Source organism: Phalacrocorax carbo, chromosome 9 (assembly GCF_963921805.1).
Source record: "Phalacrocorax carbo chromosome 9, bPhaCar2.1, whole genome shotgun sequence".
NCBI classification, from domain to species: domain Eukaryota; kingdom Metazoa; phylum Chordata; class Aves; order Suliformes; family Phalacrocoracidae; genus Phalacrocorax; species Phalacrocorax carbo.
Genome location: NC_087521.1, coordinates 39,570,193 through 39,595,872, shown reverse-complemented (window position 1 = coordinate 39,595,872; position 25,680 = coordinate 39,570,193). Strand labels below are relative to the sequence as shown.

Sequence of the window (25,680 nt, the reverse complement as noted above, 5' to 3'; positions counted from 1 at the left end):
TCGCATGTAGGAACACCCCTTGAGAGTCCAACTAGGGCGGCTCTTAAACATGAGCACAATACATCCAACGTTAAGCCCAGCGCACAGACAAGCCAGAACACCCTTGACATGCTACCTGCTCAGCTAAGACTCTAGCTCCCTCCCCCAGGCACCTACGGTTGTTCCCTGGGGGCCCACAAAACCCAACAGGAATCACTTCCCTCACCCACCGACGACAGCCAGTCGATCCAAGACGGCTGCAAAATTCCTTCCCCCCTTCCCCCCCACCGCAAAGCCCCGGCACATCCCTAGGTGCCAGCACCACCCACCTTGCCCTGCCTCTACATCCCCAGGCAGGGCGGCTCCAAGACAAACACAGAACAACGCTACACAGAACGCTACAAGCAACGCGCCCCGAAGGATGAGAGGCAGCTCTCGGAGAGAACGACGACACCCAGACGGAAACCCCCGTTCGGCAAGACCGCCTGCGGGACCCCGACGGCGACGTCAGCAGGCCCTACGGCAACACCAGAGAACGCCAACAGCTTCGTGGCCCGTGACAAGAGCTTCCTCTCACAACCGAGACGACAGGCGCGCAACCAGCCCAGCTTCAAGACCTAACCGCCTAAGGATGCAAGGAAGAAATGCCAGTCCCCAAAAACTCACAGCCACAGAGCGGCGCCGCTCACGCAGCCGGGAACGACGACGCCCAAGACGACCGTCCGAGACGCCAAAACAATCCACGCCTGAAGCTTGCGACGCCAGAAGAGAAGCGCCCGATGGGCGCCGAGCCCACGACTAGGGCCTCGCCGGGCCCTAGCAACGCTGCCGAGGCACCTGCCTGGCTCCTAAAGAACAAAGAGAACAACCGAGACCCGAGGAAGGTCGGCGACACCCAACACAAAACACACACACTGCACAATAACACACGCAGCCTGGAACCGCCCTGCCCGGCACACGTTCCCGTCACATTGAAGAGGAACCTGCTCCTTTTCCCTGCTCCCAAAGGGGACTGCTTCCCGGACAGCCCGCTCCGCTGCGCCATCTTTAAAACCCCTCCCTCCCGCAACCCCTTGCCCAGCACCGTTGCCTCAACTTCGCTTTCAAGGGGCCGAGAGTCTCAGTCCACCCATCCTTCAGAAGAACAGGCGCACAGGCAGACCGCGGCACCGGTCCTCCAAGTGCCAGGTGCCTTTTCATCATCTAAACAAAAACAACAAAAATACACACACCGCCCTGTCAGTCAGCATCCCATCACTCTACAAAGACCTAGGCCGCTGCATCCGTCTAACCTCAGATGCGCCCAGCTGCTCCGCTCACCCGGCTGCTCCGTGCCCATTCCGGACGAGGACGAACGCCATCCCCTGCGGCCCCTAGACATACCACAGGATACACAAAGTTACCGTCGCTCTGCCAAAAAAGGAAGAGCAAACCACACCAGCCCCACGCCCCTCCCCTCTGCGACCCAGCTCACCTCAAACGCGCACCCAGGCCCAAACGCAGCCGGCGCACAACCTGCAGAACCAGAGACAAACGCTTCAATTGGGTGGCCGTACAACACCTTGCTCTCAAACAACAGCCTGGCCTTCAACCCCCTCACCTCTCGGACCTCTCGGCGGCACGCGGCGTCTCCCCTCCGAAGCCTGCGTGCGGCACCTGCAGGAACCCAAGCAAAAAAAGGACCCGCTCAGGTGCTGCGGGAGTCTCAGGATACCCGCACCAACCCCCCCCCCATCTCAGACACACACCTGTTCCTCGACAGCTCACCTGCCCGGCCTCCATCAGATACGGTTGCCATCTTGAGGCTCGCCCACCACCTGCAAGAGCCAAACGCACATTGCTCACAACCACCTGCAACGCGACCCCTCAGGACGAATCGCTACGCTTCAGCCCACCCATCACCGCTCACCCCGTGCGATTCCCCTCCGGTGCCCAGATCCCGCTCGGCTCCTCGCACGCGCCCAAAGAAAAACACCATAATGGGCTCAGAGAGCCAACAGCCACATCTTCCCTCTAGGTACACCGCACACCAACTCACCAGCTGACAGCGCCGTCCTCCGTCACCCTGCACGACTCCTCCCTCGGCACCTGCCAAACCGATACCAAACAAGTCACCTGCACGCACGGCGACAGCTGAACCACGACACAGGTCTCGATCGCATGTAGGAACACCCCTTGAGAGTCCAACTAGGGCGGCTCTTAAACATGAGCACAATACATCCAACGTTAAGCCCAGCGCACAGACAAGCCAGAACACCCTTGACATGCTACCTGCTCAGCTAAGACTCTAGCTCCCTCCCCCAGGCACCTACGGTTGTTCCCTGGGGGCCCACAAAACCCAACAGGAATCACTTCCCTCACCCACCGACGACAGCCAGTCGATCCAAGACGGCTGCAAAATTCCTTCCCCCCTTCCCCCCCACCGCAAAGCCCCGGCACATCCCCAGGTGCCAGCACCACCCACCTTGCCCTGCCTCTACATCCCCAGGCAGGGCGGCTCCAAGACAAACGCAGAACAACGCTACACAGAACGCTACAAGCAACGCGCCCCGAAGGATGAGAGGCAGCTCTCGGAGAGAACGACGACACCCAGACGGAAACCCCCGTTCGGCAAGACCGCCTGCGGGACCCCGACAGCGACGTCAGCAGGCCCTACGGCAACACCAGAGAACGCCAACAGCTTCGTGGCCCGTGACAAGAGCTTCCTCTCACAACCGAGACGACAGGCGCGCAACCAGCCCAGCTTCAAGACCTAACCGCCTAAGGATGCAAGGAAGAAATGCCAGTCCCCAAAAACTCACAGCCACAGAGCGGCGCCGCTCACGCGGCCGGGAACGACGACGCCCAAGACGACCGTCCGAGACGCCAAAACAATCCACGCCTGAAGCTTGCGACGCCAGAAGAGAAGCGCCCGATGGGCGCCGAGCCCACGACTAGGGCCTCGCCGGGCCCTAGCAACGCTGCCGAGGCACCTGCCTGGCTCCTAAAGAACAAAGAGAACAACCGAGACCCGAGGAAGGTCGGCGACACCCAACACAAAACACACACACTGCACAATAACACACGCAGCCTGGAACCGCCCTGCCCGGCACACGTTCCCGTCACATTGAAGAGGAACCTGCTCCTTTTCCCTGCTCCCAAAGGGGACTGCTTCCCGGACAGCCCGCTCCGCTGCGCCATCTTTAAAACCCCTCCCTCCCGCAACCCCTTGCCCAGCACCGTTGCCTCAACTTAGCTTTCAAGGGGCCCAGAGTCTCAGTCCACCCATCCTTCAGAAGAACAGGCGCACAGGCAGCCCGCGGCACCGGTCCTCCAAGTGCCAGGTGCCTTTTCATCATCTAAACAAAAACAACAAAAATACACACACCGCCCTGTCAGTCAGCATCCCATCACTCTACAAAGACCTAGGCCGCTGCATCCGTCTAACCTCAGATGCGCCCAGCTGCTCCGCTCACCCGGCTGCTCCGTGCCCATTCCGGACGAGGACGAACGCCACCCCCTGCGGCCCCTAGACATACCACAGGATACACAAAGTTACCGTCGCTCTGCCAAAAAAGGAAGAGCAAACCACACCAGCCCCACGCCCCTCCCCTCTGTGACCCAGCTCACCTCAAACGCGCACCCAGGCCCAAACGCAGCCGGCGCACAACCTGCAAAACCAGAGACAAACGCTTCAATTGGGTGGCCGTACGACACCTTGCTCTCAAACAACAGCCTGGCCTTCAACCCCCTCACCTCTCGGACCTCTCGGCGGCACGCGGCGTCTCCCCTCCGAAGCCTGCGTGCGGCACCTGCAGGAACCCAAGCAAAAAAAGGACCCGCTCAGGTGCTGCGGGACTCTCAGGATACCCGCACCAACCCCCCCCCATCTCAGACACACACCTGTTCCTCGACAGCTCACCTGCCCGGCCTCCATCAGATACGGTTGCCATCTTGAGGCTCGCCCACCACCTGCAAGAGCCAAACGCATGTTGCTCACAACCACCTGCAACGCGACCCCTCAGGACGCATCACTACACTTCAGCCCACCCATCACCGCTCACCCTGTGCGATTCCCCTCCGGTGCCCAGATCCCGCTCGGCTCCTCGCACGCACCCAAAGAAAAACACCATAATGGGCTCAGAGAGCCAACAGCCACATCTTCCCTCTAGATACACCGCACACCAACTCACCAGCTGACAGCGCCGTCCTCCGTCACCCTGCACGACTCCTCCCTCGGCACCTGCCAAACCGATACCAAACAAGTCACCTGCACGCACGGCGACAGCTGAACCACGACACAGGTCTCGATCGCATGTAGGAACACCCCTTGAGAGTCCAACTAGGGCGGCTCTTAAACATGAGCACAATACATCCAACGTTAAGCCCAGCGCACAGACAAGCCAGAACACCCTTGACATGCTACCTGCTCAGCTAAGACTCTAGCTCCCTCCCCCAGGCACCTACGGTTGTTCCCTGGGGGCCCACAAAACCCAACAGGAATCACTTCCCTCACCCACCGACGACAGCCAGTCGATCCAAGACGGCTGCAAAATTCCTTCCCCCCTTCCCCCCCACCGCAAAGCCCCGGCACATCCCTAGGTGCCAGCACCACCCACCTTGCCCTGCCTCTACATCCCCAGGCAGGGCGGCTCCAAGACAAACACAGAACAACGCTACACAGAACGCTACAAGCAACGCGCCCCGAAGGATGAGAGGCAGCTCTCGGAGAGAACGACGACACCCAGACGGAAACCCCCGTTCGGCAAGACCGCCTGCGGGACCCCGACGGCGACGTCAGCAGGCCCTACGGCAACACCAGAGAACGCCAACAGCTTCGTGGCCCGTGACAAGAGCTTCCTCTCACAACCGAGACGACAGGCGCGCAACCAGCCCAGCTTCAAGACCTAACCGCCTAAGGATGCAAGGAAGAAATGCCAGTCCCCAAAAACTCACAGCCACAGAGCGGCGCCGCTCACGCAGCCGGGAACGACGACGCCCAAGACGACCGTCCGAGACGCCAAAACAATCCACGCCTGAAGCTTGCGACGCCAGAAGAGAAGCGCCCGATGGGCGCCGAGCCCACGACTAGGGCCTCGCCGGGCCCTAGCAACGCTGCCGAGGCACCTGCCTGGCTCCTAAAGAACAAAGAGAACAACCGAGACCCGAGGAAGGTCGGCGACACCCAACACAAAACACACACACTGCACAATAACACACGCAGCCTGGAACCGCCCTGCCCGGCACACGTTCCCGTCACATTGAAGAGGAACCTGCTCCTTTTCCCTGCTCCCAAAGGGGACTGCTTCCCGGACAGCCCGCTCCGCTGCGCCATCTTTAAAACCCCTCCCTCCCCCAACCCCTTGCCCAGCACCGTTGCCTCAACTTAGCTTTCAAGGGGCCGAGAGTCTCAGTCCACCCGTCCTTCAGATACAGCTCACCCACCACCTGCAAGAGCCAAACGCATGTTGCTCACAACCACCTGCAACGCGACCCCTCAGGACGAATCGCTACGCTTCAGCCCACCCATCACCGCTCACCGTAGCTTTCGCTGAGGTCTCATCACCACACTGTTTCTCTCCCACAAAGCCTACGTGGAGCATGTGTAAAAACTTAAGGAAGAAGATTCATGCTATGATATTACCCAGAACAGCAACCTACCCATGCCGAATCCAGTTCTCACACATCTTTTCTTTGACAGCTTGCCTGCCCAGCCTCTGTCAGTTCCAGCTGCCACTTTGAGGCTCACCCATCACCTGTAACACACAAGTAACACAGGTCACTTTTACCTTCGCTATCAACACAACACCTCAGAAAGAACTGCTACTTCAGCACACCAATCACCTCTCACCTTGATCCACTCCCCTCCTGTGTCCAGCTCACACGTGGCTCATTCCTTACTGCCTTCTAACCCCCCAAAACACACTGCAGACTCATTCAGCCATCAGTCACATCTTCCTTCTATATATCACACACTGGCCTACCTTCTTACAGCATTTCCCCGGCTTTCCTCTGTCACCCTGAACAACTCCTCCTCTGCCTCTGGAAAAAAAGGACATGGTGGAAGTCACCTGGATGCACAGCAATAGCTTAACCGATCCATAGGTCTTGCTCCCATGTAGGAATACCATGTAGAGCCCAACTACCACCTGCCATTAAAAGACATACGGCAACTCAAGCATTACACCCTATACACATACAAACCTGAAGACCGTTAGGATATACTCTCAGCTAGCACTCTAGCTGCCAGCTACGGTCATCCCCTTAACATCTACAAAATACTACTAAAGTTACTGACCTTTCCCATTGCTTTTGGCTATTAGCTCTGCACAAGGCTACACAGGGTTTTACAGAAGTCTATGGATATTAACTATCCACTTGTATCGCTCTTCTTTTCCTAAAGAAACAGCATATATAAATTCCCATATATAAAAGCATACAGAACACTCACCCTAACCCCTACCACATCTTATCAATGCCCTTAACAGTTAATGTCAACACCTTCCAGTTTACACAAGAGTTAATGAAAATAATTTTAAGATTCAATAAAGTTGAGAATTCCAATAATAAAAAGAAACATACTTAAAACTAAAAAGAAAAAAATAACAGAACAACATACTATCGAGCTATCTTACCACACCTGAACCTCCAATACAGTATTAGATAAGGAAAAACATATAAGTTTAGACACAAATGATCTTTCAAATTTAAATGCCACCAACCCTTATTGAGTTCTAAAAGCCTTACCTCCCACAAACATCTGCATTTCTTTAAATAACAAAACATACCTATCCAAAATATTTAAACAGCTCAAAAATTACAATTAAGTGCAGGAACACCAAAGCACCCACACTGGAGAAACCCAGGAGGGAAGGGAGCTCCCTCACCAGAGGCTGTGGCTCATATACCCCGGGCCCTGCCCACCACCCTTCCCACAATCACCTGGGAAAGGGGAGGGGTGAACCACCACAGGGTATAAAGGCAGCTGAAGGAACAGCAGGGAGTTTTCTCAAGTACTTTATGTTTACAGCATGGAAGAAAACAAAAAGAGTGGTTCTTACTGCAATTGTACTACTGTTTGTTTTCCTTCACCTACGTGTATTGCATCAGCAATGTAGCCAGGTAAGAAATTACATTTCATTTTCCTGGGATGTATACAGGGAAAAACCATGTCTTACTAATTTATATAGAAGAACAGCTCCTGGATTATAACAACACTATTATGACCATTAGTTGTATGTTTTACTTTTCTGTAAAACAGAAGAGTTATACAGTTATGGTTCACTTCTAGCAAAACCACACATAATATCTACATACTAGCAGAGCTATAGTCTAGATATGACTGAATGGCAAAGTGAATTAAATCTCTGGTTCAAACGAAATTATTTTGTATAAATCGCTGATAATTCAGAGTAATTTTGACACTCTCTGACTGATTTCCTTAAGAGATTGATAGCAGTCTCAAAGGACAAAAATTACAAAAGGGAAATACAGGAATGGTATCAAAAGTTATACGAAGAGTCCTAATGAGCATATAAGCAGCTAAATAAAGAATAAATGGGGAAGTGCAATAAAAACTCATTGAGAAGTGTGTTGCTAAAAATAGATCCAGGCTATTGATTCTCTAAGAATCTCAAGAGAAGACCAGAGCCACCCATAGACATTTTTGGGGTACCAGATACCAAAGAGAAACATACAATAAGACAGAAAACAAATTAATTACTGCGGAGTACAAAGATGGCTTTAGGAAAGGTTCTGGCAGAACAAGAGGCGTTGTCACAGGGATAGAAATAGTTTCTAATGGACAAGAGAAACTAAAGCAGTGGTGAGAATGCAGGAAGCTCGAACGGGAATTGACCAAACTAACAGATATTCTCGGGGGAGCTGGAACAGGGGGTGGTAAAGAATTGAGAAAGCAAAACGGGGATCGGGGTAACAGATACCGACTCAGGAATAGAGCTGGAGGGTAAAGAGGGGTGCAAAGTGCCCTTCTGAGCTAGAACAGGGTCCTGGGCTATAGGGGATATCTCATGGGAACTCAGCAAACGGAGCAGAGGAGTCCCAAGGGAGCCCAAGACACCAAAGAAGCCTTGGAGCGGGAGCCTGAGGAAAGTCTAGGAAAGGACTGTGACTAGGACAGAAGATGTCCTGAGGAAGGCAGAAAGACAGAAAAATATTTGGGGATGTGACAATTACATCCAGAGGGCATCTGAGCTCAGTAAACGCAACGTGAGAAAGCCAGGGAACAAATGGAGGCACAAACAGGAGGAAGAAAGGACAGAATGACTGCTGTGCGCAGCATATACAGACTCGGGAAATCTTCAGATGGTGAGAGAGGGGTGCGAGTGCCATGGCAAAGCTAAAAGCACACAGCATGCGACCTCAAAGGGGCGGGTAGGTGTTGTGGCACCCTGAGGGGTCCTGGATGAGGCGCAGAGACAAAAGAATGCTCTGGGAAACGAGGATACGGTCTGGAGAGGTGTGACCAAATTACAGATCTCCTCAGGAGCCGGGGACCGGCTGGAGGTACCGTAGTCAGCAGACGGTATGCTAAGAGTGCTCCGAGGCACAAGCAAACCCAACGATTGGGTTCAGAGATAACAAGGGAAGACCAAAGTCCGCTACTGAGCTAAAACAGGGTTGTGGGACACAAAGGGGCTCTCTGGACACACGGCAACTGGGAGCGGAGGGGTCACGAAAGGCTCGCAGGGTAAGAGATTGAAAAGGAGAGTAAATGCTACCAAAATGCTGTGGAGCACAGGGAGGGTCTCGGGAGGCGTCCTGGACGGCATAGAAAATAAAAAGATTGCTCTTTTCTGGGAACAGATATCTCGGGAGAGGTGCGATTGCGACAAAAATGTGCTGCTGGGGAACATCTAAGACGGTGAGGCAAAAGGCCGATGAGGTAAAAGAAGAAATTTAAAAAGCTGCGACGTTAACAAAAGACAAGAAATGCTTCAAGTGCTAATACAGCCAATGGATAACATTAGACAGAAAGGTTAAAAACTGAGAGTAAAGAAATAGGGAAAACCATAAATACCAAAGGCCAACTGAATTGGAGATGTAGAAAAAAAAAAAAAACCTGAGGGATGTTAGAAAAACGAAAAGACAGAGACAGCAAACTGAAACGGGAGCAGAAAGAAAGTTAAAATGCAGTGGTACTAATGAAAGACAAGAAATAATTCTGAGAAACAACAAAGGGAATAACAGTAGACAGAACATTTAGGAAGCAAGAGATTAGGAAAAGAAAGGGCAAAAATAAATAGGGACCGCAATCTAAGAGAAAGCAAATTTTAAAAGCTGTGACACTAAGGGAAGAGAAGAAGTAATTTTAAAATAAGACAGCAAAGGGAGTTAAAATTGGCATAGAAAAGGTTTAAAAAACAAGGGGGATTATGGAAATAAAGATAAAATTTAACACATAGGGACAGCAAACAGAGATGGATGAAGAAAACTGGTAAAGTGATGGTGTTACGGGAAGACACATACTTGAAAGAAAACAGAGCAAAATAAGCACAGGAAACTGGCTAAAGGAAGAAATCTAAAAAATGACAGGGATTAGGGAAACCGAGAGCAAACTATTAATAATAGGGATGAAAAATAGAAAAATATTATAAAGGCAAAGGTACTGCTACTAAAGACAAGAAATAACTCTAAAATATAAAGATACCAGATAAAATTATACAAAATTTTAGAAGCAAATACGATTCAAGAAATGAGGAAAAAAATTTAAAAATAGCAAAGGTCTAGTAAAATGGAAATGTAGAAAGTGGAAAAAGCAAGGTCATTAGTGAAATAGAAGAAGTAATTTTTTTAAAACTCCCAAAGGAATGAGAGTTAACTTATAAATAACATTTACAAAGGAAGGGCTTATAGGGAAATAAAAGAAAAAAAATAAAACGGAGACGGTAACCTAGAAGGGAGGTAGAAAGAAAATAGAAAAAGCAAGGGCGCTAAAGAGAGACGAGAAATAATTTTGCAAAGACAGCAAAGGGAACGGAAGTTGCTGTAGAAAGACCGCTTAGCAAGCAGTGAGTATTAGGAAATAAAGATAACATTATGAAATAGGGACAGCGACCCAAAAAAAGACATGAAAAGGAAATGTAAAAAGCGAGAGCGCTATGAAAAAGAAAAATCATTGAGAAGTAACACCAGCAAAAGAGACAAAAGTAGAAAACTTTAAAAGCCAAGGGATTAAGAGACAATAATAACAACTAAAAAATAGTAACAGAATTAAAACACAGACATAAAATTTAAAAAGTGATGGTGCTAAGGAAAATGCTGAAAATGAACAAGTGACCACAGCAAAGGTGATAATAGTACACAAAAAGAACACGATAAAAGCAAGGGTGGCTAGGGTACCAATGGAAAAAAATTAAAAGGGATTGAATAAGGAGTTCCGCTATCTCAAAGGGGGAAAAGCATTCTTCCTTGGGAATTTGCAGGGCCTGTGGAGGCGGCTTTAAAGGAGACTTGAAGGGGAAGGGATATAGCCAGGCTCGCTAAAGAAGAGCCTAGGGGCGGCGTGCCGAGCTCGAGGGCGAAATCGATGTCCCAGCTTGAGCGTGTCTATCCCGATGCACGCAGCATAGATGCCGTAAGGCAGGAGATAGAAGCTGTTCTGCAGCGGGGTAGCTTTGATTTTCTTGCCGTCGCAGACATCACAGAATCATAGAATGTTCTGGGTCAGAAGGGACCCACGAGGATTAGAGTCCAACTCCTTTCCCTGCACAGGACAACCCCAAATTCACCCCATGCCTCTGATGGTGTTGCCCTAGTGCTACTTGATTATTGTCAGGCTTGGCGCTGTGCCTGCTTCCCTGGGGAGCCTGTTCCGTGGCCCTCTGAGTGAAAAACCTTTTCCTAATACCCACCCTAAACCTCCCCTGGCCCATCCTCCTGCCGTTCCCTCAGGTCCTATTGTTGGTCACCGGAGAAAAATGATCGTCGCCTGCGCCTCCTCCACCCCTTGTGAGGAAGCTGTAGACTGAGATGAGGTGTCCCTGTCTCTAGGCTTAATAAACCAAGTAATTTTAGCTGCTCCTAGTACAGTTTCTCACCAGATGTGGTGGGATGCATTGTACGATTCGAGTGCTGCGATGGATGGCTCTCTTACGAAGGGTTAGGCAAGGAAGGAGATGTGGTGGGGTGGCTCTGTACGTTAGGTAGTGTTTTGGTTGTAGAGAGCTCAATGATTGGGAGGATGAGGTTGACAGCTTATAGGTAAGGATGAGGAGAAAGGCCAACGAGGCAGATATCCAGCTGGGGATCTGCTGTAGGCCACCAGACCGCAATGAAGAGGTAGATGAATTCTACAGGCAGCTGGCAGAACTCTTGCTATCGCTACCCCTTACTCCCACGGAGGATTTGCGCTTATCAGATGTCTGCTGGGAAGAAAAAGCAGCAGACATGAAACTGTCTAGGAGATTCGTGGAGCACTTGGAAGGTAACTTCCTGATACAGCTGGTAAATGAGCCTACCAGGGGAGATGCCTCGACTGACCTGCTGTTTACAGAGAAGGACCAGTGGGAGATGCGGAGGTCGGAAGCCCTCTTGCACTTAGTGACTGCAAGGTGCTAGAATTCCCGAGGATTGCCAAATTAAGGAAGGGGGCCAGCAAAACCTTTACTGTGGACTTGCGGAGGGCAGGCTTTGGACTCTTCAGAACGCTGGTTGAAAGAGTTCCTTGAGAAGAAGTCCTGAAGGGCTAAGGAGTCCTGGAAGGTGGGACGTTCTTCAGGAAGGAAATCTGGAAGGTGCAGGATGAGGTTGTCCCCGTGTGCAGTAAGACAAATGGGCAGGGAAGATGACAGGCCTGGCTCCCCGTGTGCAGTAAGAGAAACGGGCAGGGAAGATGACAGGCCTGGCTGAACAGGGAGCTTTTGCTGTGGCTCAGGGCGGGGGCGGGGGGAAGAAGAGTTTACAGCTTTTGCAGAACAGGTAGGCAAGTCAAGAACAGAACACAGAGCTTCTTAGGCCAATCAGAGCAAACCAGGAAGGTAAAAACCCAGCTAGAACTCAACTGGCCACTGTTGTTAGAGATAAAATATGCTTTTACAAATATGCTAACAGCAGAAAGAGAACCAAGGAGAAACTCCATTCTCTATTGCAGGGGAACGCTGCTACTGAGGAAAAGGTGATGTACTTGATGCCTTCTTGCCCTCAGTCTCTAGTAGTCAGGCTGTTTATTACCAGGGTAACAATGGTTCACCTTCAGTGTGCTCACCAGGCACGTGCGGGATGACCAAGGGATCAGGGCCAGATACCGCAGGTTCCTGTAAGTCAGGTTCTGCCTGACCAACCCAGTCTCCTTCTATGACCAGGTGACCGACCTAGTGCTACCTGTACTTCAGTAAAGCCTTTGATGCTGTCTCCCACAGTACTCTCCTGGAGACGCTGCTGGTTCCTAGCTTGGACAGGTGTATGCTTTGCCGGGTACAAAACTGGCTGGCTGGCCGAGCCCAAGGAGCTGCGGTGACAGGAGTTAAATCCAATTTGTGGCTGGTCATGAGCACTGTTCCCCAGGGGATAGTTTTGGGACCAGTCTTGTTCCATATCTTTCTCAATGGTCTGAATGAGGAGACAGTGTACCTTCAGTAAGTTTGCAGATGACACCAAGCTGGATAGGACTGTTGATCTGCTTGAGGGTAGGAAGGCTCTGAAGAGGGATCTGGACAGGCTGGACCCATGGCCTGACGTCAACTCTATGAGACTTAACAAGGTCGAGGGCCGGGTCCTGTGCTTGGGTCACGATGACCCCACGTGATGTTACCGGCCTGGGGAAGACGGATGGCTGAACGTGAGCAGGCGGTGTGCCTGGGTCACGGAGGAAGCTGATGGCATACTGACCTGTATCAGGAATAGCGTGGCCAGCAGGAGTAGGGAAGGGACCGTACCCCCATACTTGGCACTAGCGAGGCCACGCCAGTATCGTGTTCCCTTTCAGGCCCCTCGGTACAAAAAAGATGTTGAGTGGTTGGATCATGTCCAGAGAAAGGTGGCAAAGCTGGAGAAGGGTCTGGAGAACAAGGCTTACGCCGAGCACCTGAGAGAACTGGGGTTGGTGTTTTTGGTTTGTGGTTTGTTTTTTTTTAACAGAACGATATGGGTTGGAAGGGACCTCTGGAGATCATCTTGTCCACCCTCCCTGCTTGAGCAGGGACATCTAGAGCAAGGGGCACAGGAACACATCCAGGAGGGTTTTGAATGTCTCCTGGGAAGGAGACTCCACAGCCTCCCTGGGCAGCCTGTGCCACTGCTCTATCACCCTCACAGCAAAGAGGGTTTTTTCTCATACTTAAGTGGAAGTTCCTGTGTTCCACCTTGCGCCCGCTGCCCCTTGTCCTGTCATTGGGCACTATTGAAAAGAGCCTGGCCCCATCATCCTGACACCCACCCTTTAGATATTTACAGGTATTGATGAAATCCCCCCCTCGGTCTTCTCCAGGCTGAACGAACCCAAGTCTCTCAGCCTTTCCTCACAAGGGAGATGGTCCAGTCCCCTGATCATCTTGGTAGCTCTCTGCTAGACTTGCTCAGGCAGTTCCACATCCTTCTTAAACTGGATAACACGATAACAATCCTCCAGGTTCCCTTCTTCACAGTTGTGTTCTCACAGCTGAGTTCAGCTTGTAATTTTTCCACAGCGGCCCTACACGGACCACCACCTACAATCCCTCACACGTGCCACTGCGTATTCTGTAGTTGGAATACGATGGTATTCCACAACCCGTACCGTTGTGCCATGTAAAGCTGTATCGACAATAGTACAAATGATACCGACTAGATGTCATACACAGCAAACCAGGCATAGCAAACAAATGCCACCTAGGCACAAGATTGATAATAACTATTTTAACCAAACCTGCCCCTATGTCCATCCAGTAAATGGGTTGCTTCCGCTAATTGCTGGTTTATATCAGTGTCTCTCTTGCAATTGTGCACAGATGAACTTTGGTCGCTCAGGTTCATGCAGCGTAAATCATAAGAGTTTTCACATGCATCTCCATGAGCTTACAGTAAAAAGTCAATAGCGGCATGATTTTTAAGTGTAGCATGGCATACACTGTCTACATAAAGTAACAAATCAGAAAGAACTCTACCGGTAGCATTACTAACTTTTGCTAACCAGCATCCAAAACAGCTTAGTGGCGTCACGGCTTGTGCGCCAGCACCGCCCGGAGCCGAAAAAGATATGGCGATGGTTGTTGCCAAGTCCTGGATTTCCACCGTCTCCTTACACTTGGGAGAAAATGCACGGATGTCAGGGGTGGCACAGCAACGTGACCAATTTTATCGCAACCGTACCACTACTGTAATGTTGGCTGTGAAAAAGGTCAGTCATCTTAGGGTGCAAGGCCCACTCTTTATGGCTTTGGGGAGTCCTGGCCCTGCATGGACCCCACATATCAAAACGAGTCCAGGTGGTAGAGTTACATATGTATTATAGGTGGTACTAATGTTTGTTCCCCTAGAACTGCCCCAATTGGGTAGTGTTGCAATACCAATGCAATATAGCATTTACTCACCACCAAACTTTATCATTCTTTCGACTACTATAATTGAAATAGGTACAATAGTCTACGTTCAATGTTCCCAAGATTCGAAGTTCTTGTGGGGGTAATGCAGGTCATTTACCCAGATGTGGCAGCCAGCTGTCCCACTGTTCTACAGGTACACCTTTGCGCAGCACTCCAGGCAGCACATGGTTACCTGTATCATTGAACTCACTTATCCATGAGGGGTACTCCCACCGAGCACATCGTGAATGGATTCTGGGGAGTCACGGTGCACGTCACCCTCCTCAAAAGGAGAACGTCCATCGGCTCACCTGCTCTGCACCAATGCCAGCATCACACGCCGCACCCATCATCGCTTTTGAGCCCCAATATACCAAAATACACCAAGCTACCGTTACACTCATGAAAAATCACCAGCCCCGTGTACTTCTCCATCGCTACCCAGCTCGCTTCAAACACCCATTACGCCATTCCAAAGACCACCTGGACGCTGCCTGCAAAACTTACAGGCTTAACGATGGACTGCAAGCAATCTCTGACCTTAGACGCCGACCGCTGCCTCACCCTCTCAGACCTCCCACGGGCACGCAACAGCGCCGCACCGAGCCTCCGTGGAATGCCTGGAAAAAACCAACCTAAAAGGCACCTGCCAAAATACCGCCCGAAAACGCAGCCGACGCAGACCGACCGCCACCACACACTCCTCCACCTCGATGGCTTGCCCACCCGGCACCCATCACTTCCAGTTGCTGCGGTGGGCTTGCCCGCCGCCCGTAACACTCAAACAACGTGAGCTCCTTTTACCTTCACCAGCAACGCTCCACGTCAAAAAGATCTGCTGCTTCAGCCCGCCGCTCGCCTTGCCTCCACAACCTAGCATCATGCTGAAGACAAATCCTACCCTTTAACCTCCTGTCATGGTTCCAGCTTGGATAGAGTTAATTTTCTTCACTCTAGCTAGCATAGTGCTGTGCTTTGAAATTAGCATGGAAAAAAAACCTGTTGAGATAACACACAGACGTTTTGGGCTGTTGCTGGGTAGCGCTTGTACTAGTCAAGGACATGTCTGGCCTCCCATGCTCTGCTGGGTGCACAAGAAGCTGGGAGGGGAGGGGCCACAGCTAAGAGAGCTGATTCAAACTGACCAAAGGGATATTCCATATCATGTAACATCATGCCCAGTATGTTAACTGGGAGGGGCTGGCCAGAGGAGGGAGGAAGCAGTCGCGGCCCAGGGACGGGCAGCGTCAGTCGGCAGGTGGTGAGCGGTTGTATTGTTTGTTTCTGTGGGGTTTTTTCCCCCCTTTTTTTTCCTTTCCCTTCCTTTTCCATTTTATTATATTAATATTATTGTCATTATCATAATCATTATTATTATTATAATTTTATTGTAATCATTGAACTGCGGTTATCTCAACCCACAAGTTCTATTGCTCGTCCAATTTTCTTCCCCATTCCACAGGGGTGGGGGGAATGAGCGAGCGGCTGCAGGGTGTTCAGTTGCCAGCTGAGGCTGAACCACGACAGTCTATTTTTGGCGCCCAACGTGGGGCACGAAGGGTTTGAGATAACAACAGTTGCTGGTCACAGCATTGATTCATCTGCTCTCGGTATTAGTTTGTCCAGTCTTTACCATGCTGATTGTAAAGTACATGTTAAAACTTGCTGTTGGTTTTGTCAGTTGGCTGTGCTCTGCAGTGATTAGAGATGTTTTGCCTAGGAGACTTGTTATTAAAACACTGGCCTTGACCATTATCGGTTATTTAGGTCTTGCATGGAAGCCGTTACTGTACTTCAGCTACCACCTCATGGAGGCAATTAGCAATTACACCTCCTCCTCTGAGAAGTTTTTTTATGGAGGAAATACAGAATGGCACCTTAGGTGCCATCTTATATAACATCTCCTCCTTCATTACAACAACTTTTCAGTATCTTGAACATCCTTGGGTAGTCAAAATACATCTGTTGATATTGCTTTGGCAGATGGTGTCAGTTCTGTCTAAGGTTAATAAGCAAGTTAAGAATATAATCCAGAGATCTGCCCCAAGGCTCGATAGCTATGCGTGGCAGGGTATGTGGGATAGTATGGGCAAATGCCTAAGACGGTGGGCACCCCCCATGATGTGGGACTTCACCCCGAACAAGTGCAGAATCCTGAAAAATTAGTAGAACATTTAGAGGAAGTATGTTGTCACCCTGGCAATTCCAGAGAGATACAAACCACTGCAATGTGCTGGGGCCTGGCTCATGCCTATCGAGCCCTATTTAACACTATTCAGTACCCCCAAGGGAAAGAAGGGAGCTACTCCAACCCCAGCGACAAGAACTGTGGCCACCCAACCCCCCACAACAGGCACTGCAGCTACTCCAACCCCAGTGCCAAGCGTTGCAGCTAAACCAGAGGACCAACCTGTGCCAGTATCAGTCGCTCCTATACGCAAGAAGAAATCATGGAAGAGAAGGTCAACTCGTTTAGAAAGAGATTATGAGGAACCAGGGCCATCACGAGAAGAGGAGGAGGAACAGGAAGAATGTGTACAAGAAACGGAATCTACCAAACCCCTATCCTTGAGTGAGTTGCGGGATATACAGAAAGATTTCGGGCGTCATTCAGGTGAGCACGTTATCACCTGGCTGCTCCGATGCTGGGATAATGGGGCCAGTAGTCTGGAATTAGAGGGGAAGGAAGCCAAACAACTGGGATCCCTCTCTAGGGAAGGGGGCATTGATAAAGCAATTGGAAAAGGAACACAAGCCCTCAGCCTCTGGAGGTGGCTCCTGTCCGCAGTGAGAGAAAGGTACCCCTTCAAAGAAGATATTGTATTTCACCTAGGAAAATGGATGACCATGGAGAAAGGCATTCAGCATCTAAGGGAATTAGCTGTGCTTGAGGTGATTTATGGTGACCTGGATGATCAACAGTCCTCCAAAGATCCAAATGAAGCCGAGTGCACACGACTCATGTGGCAGAAGTTTGTACGGAGCGCACCATCCTCGTATGCAAACTCATTGGCAGTGATGTCCTGGAAAGATGACAAGACACCAACTGTGGCGGAGTTGATTGATAAACTCCGGGAATATGAAGCGAATCTCTCTTCCTCGCTCGTCTCTGCTGTGGAGAAACTGTCCCGAGAGTTCCAGCAACTCAAAGAAGATATGTCCTACTCCCCACCAGTACAGACCAGTATCTCAGCCATTAGGAGTAAGCGTCCCTTTGCTCAAGAGAAGGGATATACATGACAGGGCACCCTATGGTTTTGCCTGCGTGATCACAGAGAGGACATGAAGTGGGATGGAAAACCTACCTCAGACCTAGAGGCATGGGTACGTGAGCTGCAAGGGAGAACAATCACTCAGGGGAGTTTCTCCAGGAGTGCTGCTGCTCCAGTTACCAGTAAGCAATTCTCCAGACAGAGGAGCAGAAGTGCTGATGTCCTGTCTGATCTTAACGGAGACACTCGTGATTCCTATTTACAGGAAGTGAGTGATGAATACTACGATCAGAACTAGGGGGGCCCTGCCTCCAGCCAGGGGGAGGAAAGGGATAACCGGGTTTACTGGACTGTGTGGATCCGATGGCCTGGCACATCCGGCCCACAGGAGTATAAAGCTTTAGTGGACACCGGCGCACAGTGCACCTTAATGCCATCAAACTATATAGGGGCAGAACCCATCAGCATTGCTGGAGTGATAGGGGGATCCCAAGAGCTAACTGTATTGGAGGCCAAAGTGAGCCTAACTGGGAATGAGTGGCAGAAGCACCCCATTGTGACTGGCCCAGAGGCTCCATGTATCCTTGGCATAGACTACCTCAGGAGAGGGTATTTCAAGGACCCAAAAGGTTGGTTACAAGTGGGCTTTTGGTGTAGCTGCCTTGGAGATGGAGGAAATTAAACAGCTGTCTACCTTGCCTGGCCTCTCGAAGGACCCTTCTGTGGTGGGGTTGCTGAAGGTCAAAGAACAACAGGTGCCGATTGCCACCACAACAGTGCACCGGTGGCAATATCGCACCAACCGAGACTCTCTGATCCCCATCCATGGGCTCATTTGTCGACTGCGGAGCCAAGGAGTCATCAGTAAAGCCCACTCACCCTTTAACAGTCCCATATGGCCAGTGCGGAAGTCTAATGGAGAATGGAGGCTAACAGTAGACTATCGTGGCCTGAATGAAGTCACTCCACCGTTGAGTGCTGCTGTGCCAGACATGCTAGAACTTCAATGTGAACTGGAGTCAAAGGCAGCCAAGTGGTATGCCACAATTGATACTGCTAATGCATTCTTCTCAACCCCTCTGGCAGCAGAGTGCAGGCCACAGTTTGCTTTTACTTGGAGGGGTGTCCAGTACACCTGGAATCGGCTGCCCCAGGGGTGGAAACACAGCCCTACCGTTTACCATGGACTGATCCATAATGCTTTGGAACAAGGTGGAGCTCCCGAACACCCACAATACATTGATGTCATCATTGTGTGGGGCAATACAGCAGAAGACATTTATGAGAAAGGGACAAAAATATTCCAAATCCTTCTGAAGGCTGGTTTTACCGTAAAACAAAGTAAGGGTCAAGGGACCCACAGGGGACATCCAGTTCTTAGGAATAAAGTGGCAAGATTGTCATCATCAGATCCCCATGGATGTGATCAACAAGATAGCAGCCATGTCTCCACCAACCAGCAAAAAGGAAACACAAACTTTCCTGGGCGTTGCGGGTTTTTGGAGGATGCATATTCCACACTACAGTCTGATCGTAAGCCCTCTCTATCAAGTGACCCGGAAGAAGAATGATTTCAAATGGGGCCCTGAACAACAACAAGCCTTTGAACAGATTAAACGGGAAATAGTTCATGCAGTAGCTCTTGGGCCAGTCCGGGCAGGACAAGATATAAAAAACATGCTCTACACTGCAGCCAGGGAGAATGGCCCTACCTGGAGCCTCTGGCAGAAGGCACCAGGGGAGACCCGAGGTCATCCCCTAGGGTTTTGGAGTCGGGGATACAGAGGGTCCGAAGCCCGCTATACTCCAACTGAAAAAGAGATATTGGCAGCATATGAAGGGGTTTGAGCTGCTTCAGAAGCGGTTGGTACTGAAGCACAGTTGCTCCTGGCACCCCGACTGCCGGTGCTGGGCTGGATGTTCAAAGGGAATGTCCCCTCTAGACACCATGCAACCGATGCTACGTGGAGTAAATGGGTTCCACTGATCACCCAGCGGGCTCGAGTAGGAAACTCCAGTTGCCCAGGAATCCTGGAAGTGATTATGGACTGGCCAGAGGCAAAGACTTTGGAATATCACCAGAGGAGGAGGTGACACATGCTGAAGCAGCCCCACTGTATAACACACTGCCAGAAAAGGAGAAGCAATATGCCCCGTTCACTGATGGGTCCTGTCGCCTTGTGGGAAAGCACTGGAGATGGAAGGCTGCTGTATGGAGTCCTACACGACAAGTAGCAGAAACTGCTGAAGGAGAAGGAGAATCGAGCCAGTTTGTAGAGGTGAAGTCCATCCAGTTGGCCTTAGACATTGCTGAACGGGAAAAGTGGCCAGTGCTCTATCTTTATACTGACTCATAGATGGTGGCGAATGCCCTGTGGGGCTGGCTGCAGCAGTGGAAGCAAAGCAACTGGCAGCGCAGAGGCAAACCCATCTGGGCTGCCGCACTGGGGCAAGATATTGCTGCCCAGGTAGAGAACCTGGTTGTAAAGGTACGTCATGAGGATGCTCACATCCCCAAAATCCAGGCCACTGAAGAACATCGAAACAACCAGCAGGTGGATCAGGCTGCCAAGATTGAAGTGGCTGAGGTGGATCTGGACTGGCAGCAAAAGGGTGAACTATTTCTAGCTCAGTGGGCCCATGACACCTCAGGCCATCAAGGGAGAGATGCAACATGCAGATGGGCTCGTGATCGAGGGGTGGACTTGACCATGGACGTTATTGCGCAGGTTATCCACGAATGTGAAACGTGCGCTGCAATCAAGCAAGCGAAGCGGGTAAAGCCTCTGTGGTATGGGGGACGATGGCTGAAGTATAAATATGGGGAGGCCTGGCAAATTGACTATATCACACTCCCACAGACCCGCCAAGGCAAGCGCCATGTTCTCACCATGGTAGAAGCAACCACCGGCTGGCTGGAAACATATCCTGTCCCCCACGCCACTGCCCGGAACACTATCCTGGGTCTCGAAAAACAAGTCCTGTGGCGACATGGCACCCCAGAGAGAATTGAGTCAGACAAAGGGACTCATTTCCAAAACAACCTCATAGACACCTGGGCCAAAGAGCACGGCATTGAGTGGTTGTATCACATCCCCTATCACGCACCAGCCTCTGGGAAAATCGAAAGATACAATGGACTATTAAAGACGACACTGAGAGCAATGGGGGGTGGAACATTTAAACACTGGGATACACATTTAGCAAAAGCCACCTGGTTAGTCAACACGAGGGGATCTGCCAGGCGAGCTGGCCCTGCCCAATCAGAATCCTTACGTACTGAGGAAGGGGATAAAGTCCCTGTAGTGCACATAAATATGTTGGGCAAAACAGTCTGGGTTATTCCTGCTTCAGGCAAAGGCAAACCCGCTCGTGGGATTGCGTTTGCTTGAGGACCTGGGTGCACTTGGTGGGTGATGCGGGAGGATGGAGGAGTCCGGTGTGTACCTCAAGGGGATTTAATTTTGGGTGAAAACAGCCAATGAACTGAATAATATGCTGTTAGTTGCTATATAAGGTTGTATGTCATCACTACTATGGTTACTATATGCCATATCAATGGAATGGTATCATGGTGGGAATCTCCCAATTAATAATGATAGCAAATGACCTTTCAATTGAACCAAGCAAAGTGCAGCAGTGAGAGAACAAGAACTACTAGTGCAGTGGTGATAGAACAAGGACTGACATGCAACAATCTGACACCACACACAGCACCTCTCTGAAATACTCTTACAATAGATGAAACCCAAAGTCATGGACTAAATGAACTCAATGGACATTTCACAGGCATTTTACAGGGGTGGTCCATAGCCTAGGGGAATGATAAATGAAAATCTGTTTATCCTATTAAAGGATGAGAAGGTGGGTAGGGATTATTGAAATTGTACTGAATAGTATGGGACCCGAGCATGATGTAAATGATATGGAAAAAGGGGCAGATACTGTCCTGGTTTCAGCTGGGATAGAGTTAATTTTCTTCACTCTAGCTAGTATAGTGCTGTGCTTTGAAATTAGCATGGAAAAAAAACCTGTTGAGATAACACACAGACGTTTTGGGCTGTTGCGGGGTAGCGCTTGTACTAGTCAAGGACATTTCTAGCTTCCCATGCTCTGCTGGGTGCACAAGAAGCTGGGAGGGGAGGGGCCACAGCTAAGAGAGCTGATTCAAACTGACCAAAGGGATATTCCATATCATGTAACATCATGCCCAGTATGTTAACTGGGAGGGGCTGGCCAGGGGAGGGAGGAAGCAGTCGCGGCCCAGGGACAGGCAGCGTCAGTCGGCAGGTGGTGAGCAGTTGTATTGTTTGTGTTTCTGTGGCTTTTTCCCCCTTTTTTTTTTCCTTTCCCTTCCTTTTCCATTTTATTATATTAATATTGTTATTATCATAATCATTATTATTATTATCATTTTATTGTAATCATTAAACTGTGGTTATCTCAACCCACAAGTTCTTTTGCTCGTCCAGTTCTCTTCCCCATCCCACGGCGGGGGGGGATGAGCGAGCAGCTGCGGGGTGTTCAGTTGCCAGCTGAGGCTGAACCACGACACCTCCCCAAAGTTAAACCACTTCCTGTGACAACCATGCTTGCACCCTCACTCCCCTGACACCTTCTCCAGCACCACTGCTTCAACTTAGCTTTCAGAGAGCTAGAAGCTCAATCCATCCTCAACAAGGAAGAGCACCATCAGCCCACTAGATCCATCCTGCAGTTGACAGGTGCCTCTTCATTACCTGAAAAAAACCCCAAACCAACACACAACCCACGGAGAACAGTCTTACCAGTTAGCATCACATCAGTCAACACAGACCTTTTCTGCAACATCCATCATCACAGACGCCACCTGGCGGTCCCCTCACCTGCTCCATGCCCCTTCCAGACTTAGACCGTCGTCGTCACTTGCAGCCCCTAGAGATACCGTAAGACACACAATCACCGCTCTCCGTGCAAGAAATCATCAGCCCCGTGCTCCTCCTCACTGCGAACCAGCTCACCTGAAGTGCTCCTCAAACAGCCTTCAGTCGCATCTTCCCTTTAATCCTGCCTTAGTGTGCTCTACTCAGCTCTGCTCTATCACCCTGCACAGCTCCATCTCCATCCTCTGCAAGAACAGCATGATAGAACAAGTCACCTGGACGCACAGCAACGGCTTAACCATTCCACAGGTCTTGCTTCCATGTAGGAATACTATCTAGAGCCCAACTACTGCACGCCGTTAAAGGAAATACCTTCAATCAAACTTTAAGCCCCACGCACGTACAAGCTTGAACAGCTGTGAGAGGCACTCTGCTCAGCTAGCACTCCAGCTGCCTCTCCCAGACAGCTACGGTCGTCCCCTCGGCACCCACAAAACGCCTGGAAATTACTGTCCTCGCCCGCTGCCAACGGCCACTCGCTCTGACGAGGGTTGCACGGGCGTTGCCAAAACCGTCTATGCATATTAACATTAACCATATACTCTTATTGCTATTCTTTCCCCTGCTCTACCATTGCTACACCCCCAGGCAGAGCAGCTCGGACACAGGCATTGACGTGCACGGACCGACGCTGCTCACAAATACTACAAACGACGTGACCAAGACACCTAAGAAAATTCTCACCAAGACGAGAGACTTCCTGCCCAGAGATGCCACCAGGTGAGAAGATCTATACGGCAGTGAGGAAGAAGCTATAGCATCTGCAGAGAAGTCACACACCACCACCTGTGATAAAACCATATACCCACAATTAGGACGATGCACACACAACAAGCCACTCTTAAAGACCTCAGAACATTAAGGTGCAGGGAAGAGGTCCCAGAAAAGGGCTCTGGGTAAGCAGACTGCTCTTCAGCAGCAGTACCGAGGCCGCCTCAATCACCGCCACAAAAAGATGACCATCTGCAAGGTTCTAATATTTGAGACACGCAAGACAGATCTGCGCATTAGACTTACAAGGTGAGAAAGGAAACTCTCGGTTACCATTATGCCAATGAGCCAGGGCTTGCAAAACCCTCAATATTCCTACCTGTGCACGTGCTGAGCACAGAGAACAACAGACATATCAAGACTTAAGCGCGGTATGGGATGACGACAGGCTACGAAATCCACATAACACAGACACAAGCTGGAGCCGCTCTGCCTGGCAGACACTCAGAAAGAGGCCTTTAGAATATAACACATAGGCTACCTAATATGCTGCTGCAGTCACAAAGATCCTCTTCATCATCTCCGAACACGGACCGCCATCAGTCTGCGTCACACCACTCGATGCTGACTTCTTCTGCAACTGCACCCTCCTCAGAAGCGCTGCGAACTTCCGCTGGCTCCACTCTAGTAAGCCCGGATGCAGTGGCCACCTCCACTTCTGGCACCTAGAGAGCCAGAGAGACGAGGTGACTGTTGGGCCTGGAAGCGGTTGCCTGCTCATGAACGACTCCACACCTCGAAAATTACTACCACTATGGTTTACTGTTCATCGCTCACCTTGCCCGACGAGCTCAAGGCCAACACCCTGCTTCGCTTAAGATTTTGAGAGTCACTTTACACCTCCAAAACAGAGCATTAAGTAGTCACATAGCTGCTCACACTGGCACGACCCCTCTGTCGTCATGTACTGACCTACCTTCTCATGACGCTCTGTTCGCCTCCTCTCTTCCGCATCCAGCTCCCTACTGTGCATCTGCAGGAACAAGAAAACAAGGTCAATAGGATGCTGACAAAACCTTAACTAACAACAAACCTTCCCCATTCTCCCTTCTCTGCTCCGCAAACCTTGCCGATCCATACTTTTCACTCTCATCTGCCATGCTGAGCCAGCTACAGAGACTTCAAAGAGATGATAAACAGTAACACCCTGCCCTCTTCTTCCCAACAGCCACATCCCAGACACATCCTTTCCCCTAACACGAGTCCCCTCACCTCCCAGTATGTGCCTCCCGGGTCAGTGGGTGCGTCAGGCGCCTGCGCGTATACTCAGTCTGTCTTCGATGGCTCCAGAACGGTCACCTTCAATCCAGGGCCCACTTCCAGGAAAATAGAGAGAGGCACACAGATGTTGTACACCGTTGTACACTTCTACCTTCGGTAAAGTCCTGGATAATAAAACAAACAAAAACAACCGAAAACAACAACCACCAAACAATCAAAGCACACTATTAAACCACCTTGCTACTCCTGAACACCCAACACAAAGTTACTGACCCGAGGAAAAAAAAGCTGCATACAAGTGTCCTTTCTAATATATATGCTGCTCAACCCTGACTGCTCATTAATCTCTTACCTGAACCAGAAACCTCCCCCTCCCTAAATGTCAAAATACACGTACCAAAAGAGCTTATACAGCTGAAAAGCTGCAACCAACTCAAGGAACAGTACCAGAGAAGCCCAGGTTGCAGAATGAGCCTCCTGAAAAAAGGCTGGGGCTCATCTACCCCTCGCCCTGCCCCACCCTTCCCACAAACCCCTGGTAAGGGGCAGGCCAAGCCCACAGAGGGTGTAAAGGTGGCCCGAATAGGAAGGAGAGGGAGTTTTCTCAACTGCCTTACCTTTACAGCATGCCAAGTGCCAAACACACACACACCCCCTTCCTGGATACGACGATACCAGCTCTTCTGCTACAACTACATCTTTTGCATCAGCAACGTGACCACGTAGAGATTTAAACTTCATTTTTCTGGCACACAGAGAGACAAAGATAGATGTCATATTAAACTACGTTTAAGGAAAGCAGCTCATTAAACACAATAACAGTATTATTATCAAAAACTACAGGCTTTACTTCCCAGTTACAATACACTCAAAACACTATGGGGTTATGCTTCATTTCTAGCAAGACCACCCACACTACGATAACTACGTTCTGGGTAAGACTGAATATGCCAGCAGATTCAAATCTTTTAAGAACCCCTTCTCAAAAATATCTCTGGTTGTAAAGTAAATCATGTACTGTAAAATCATCAACCATTCAGAGTCACCTCAATGCTCTCTCTCTTGCTCAGTCCCTTA

The 25,680-nt window shown here is 50.3% G+C and overlaps 1 long non-coding RNA gene across 2 annotated transcripts; it reads right to left on the bottom strand.

The window, feature by feature from the left end:
- Positions 1 to 5,640: 5,640 nt before the first annotated feature.
- LOC135315088 (uncharacterized) lies at positions 5,641 to 25,373 on the bottom strand. Of its 2 annotated transcripts, XR_010374539.1 has the most exons (6): positions 25,221 to 25,373; positions 24,595 to 24,767; positions 24,299 to 24,355; positions 23,864 to 24,047; positions 5,943 to 6,000; positions 5,641 to 5,714 (listed from the first exon to the last, which is right to left on the bottom strand). It is a non-coding gene; the product is annotated as an uncharacterized LOC135315088 (long non-coding RNA). The 2 variants fall into 2 exon arrangements; XR_010374540.1 differs by lacking the exon at positions 5,943 to 6,000 and having other exon boundaries at positions 5,647 to 5,714.
- Positions 25,374 to 25,680: the final 307 nt, after the last annotated feature.